This window comes from Bubalus bubalis, chromosome 14 (assembly GCF_019923935.1).
Source record: "Bubalus bubalis isolate 160015118507 breed Murrah chromosome 14, NDDB_SH_1, whole genome shotgun sequence".
Classification (NCBI taxonomy): Eukaryota; Metazoa; Chordata; class Mammalia; order Artiodactyla; family Bovidae; genus Bubalus; species Bubalus bubalis.
This window is the reverse complement of record NC_059170.1, coordinates 77,966,874-77,969,507: the sequence shown is the minus strand read 5'-3', so window position 1 is coordinate 77,969,507 and position 2,634 is coordinate 77,966,874.

The following is a 2,634-nucleotide window of genomic DNA, read 5'->3' as shown; positions in this document are numbered from 1 at the left end:
TTCATTAGGGGACTTTCAGCAGCCATTATAATGGAGAATCTGCTAAAAGTTTGCAATGAAGCCAAGTCTCAGAGCTAGTTAGCTCTGCTTCACCTACAGACATTGATTACCAGGCAGACTTAAGACTCCACACAACTCTGCTCTGGGCTCAATAAAAGCTATGTGTCTACTTTCTGGTGATTTAATAGTAATTTCCATAAAATATCTAACTAACACAAAGGCAGCAATTTGTCAGTTCAGTTCATTTGCATGGTCATGTTCAATTCCTCGCGACCCATGGACTTCAGCACGCCAGGCCTCCCTGTCCATCACCAACTCCCAGAGCTTGCTCAAACTCATGTCCATCAAGTTGGTGAGGGCATCCAGCCATCTCATCCTCAGGTGTCCCCTTCTTCCACCTTCAATCTTTCCCAGCATCAGGGTCTATTCCAATGAGCTAATTCTTCACATCAGGTGGCCAAAGTATTGGAGTTTCAGCTTCAGCATTAGTCCTTCAGGTGAATATTCAGGACTGATTTCCTTTAGGATTGACTGGTTTGACCTCCTTGCAGTCCAAGGGACTCTCAAAAGTCTTCTCCAACACCACAGTTCAAAAGCATCAATTCTTTGGCGCTCAGCTTTCTTTATGGTTCAACTCTTACATTCATACCTAATTACTGGAAAAAGCATAGACTTGACTAGACAGAACTTTGTTGGCAAAGTAATGTCTCTCCTTTTTAATATGCTGTCTAGGTTGGTCATAGCTTTTCTTCAAAGGAGCAAGCATCTTTTAATTTCATAGATGCAGTCACCATTTGCAGTGATTTTGGAGCCCAAGAAAATAAAGTCTGTCACTGTTTCCACTGTTTCCCCAACCATTTGCCATGAAGTGATGGGACCGGATGCCATGATCTTTGTTTTCTGAATGTTGAGTTTTAAGCCAACTTTTTCACTCTCCTCTTTTACTTTCATCAAAGGCTTTTTAGTTCTTTGCTTTCTGCCATAAGGGTGGTGTCATCTGCATATATGAGGTTATCGATATTTCTCCCAGCAATCTTGATTCCAGCTTGTGCTTCATCCAGCCCAGCATATCTCATGGAGTACTCTGCAGAGAAGTTAAATAAGCAGGGTGACAATATGCAGCCTTGATGTGCTCCTTTCCCGATTTGGAACCAGTCTATTGTTCCATGTCCAGTTCTAACTGTTGCTTCTTGACCTGCATACAGATTTCTCAGGAAGCAGGTAAGGTCTGGTATTCCCATCTCTTTAAGAGTTTTCCACAGTTTTTTGTGACCAAATAGTCAAAGGCTTTTGCATAGTCAATAAAGCAGAAGTAGATGGTTTTTTTCCTGAAATTCTCTTGCTTTTTTAATGATTTTTTATATTTTTTTATTTTATTTTTTAACTTTACAATATTGTATTGGTTTTGCCATATATCAATATGAATCTGCCACAGGTATACACGTGTTCCCCATCCTGAACCCTCCTCCCTCCTCCCTCCCCGTACCATCCCTCTGGGGTTGTCCCAGTGCACCAGCCCCAAGCATCAAGTATCATACATCGAACCTGGACTGGTGACTCGTTTCATATATGATATTATACATGTTTCAATGCTATTCTCTGTTTGCAATTTGATCTCTGGTTCCTCTGCCTTTTCTAAAGCCAGCTTGAACATCTGGAAGTTCACAGTTCATGTACTGTTGAAGCCTGGCTTGGAGAATTTTAAGCATTACTTTACTAGCATGTGATATGAGTGCATTGTGCAGTAATCTGAACATTTTTCAGCATTTCCTTTCTTTGGGATTGGAATGCAATCAGACCTTTGCTAGTCCTGTGGCCACTGCTGAGTTTTCAAAATTTGCTGACATATTGAGTGTAGCCCTTTCACAGCATCATCTTTTAGGATTTGAAACAGGTTGAATGGAATTCCATCACCTCCACCAGCTCTGTTCATAGTGATGCTTCCTAAGACCCACTTGGCTTCGCATTCCAGGATGTCTGACTTTAGGTGAGTGATCACACCATCGTGGTTATCTGGATCATGAAGAAATTTTTGTATAGTTCTTCTGTGTATTCTTGCTGCCTCTACTTAATATCTTCTGCTTCTGTTAGTTCCATATCATTTCTGTCCTTTATTGTGCCCGTCTTTGCATGAAATATTCCCTTGATATCTCTAATTTTCTTGAGGCACTCTCTAGTCTTTCCCATTCTATTGTTTTCCTCTATTTCTATTTCCTCTATTTCTATTTCTATTCACTGAGGAATGCTTTCTTATCTCTCCTTGCTATTCTTTGGAACTCTGCATTCAAATGTATATATGTTTCCTTTTCTCCCTTGCCTTTAGCTGCTCTTCTTTTCTCAGCTATTTGTTAGCCCTCCTCAAATAACCATTTTACCTTTTTGCATTTCTTTTTCCTGGGAATGATCTTGATCATTGCCTCCTGTACAGTGTCAGGAACCTCTGTCCATAGGTCAGGCACTCTGTCAGATCTAATCCCCTAAAATATTTCTCACGTCCACTGTATAATCATAAGGAATTTGCTTTAGGTCATACCTGAATAGTCTAGTGGTTTTCCCTACTTTCTTCAATTTAAGTCTGAATTTTGCAATAAGGAGTTCATGATCTGAGCCACAGTCAGCTCCCAGTCTTGTTTT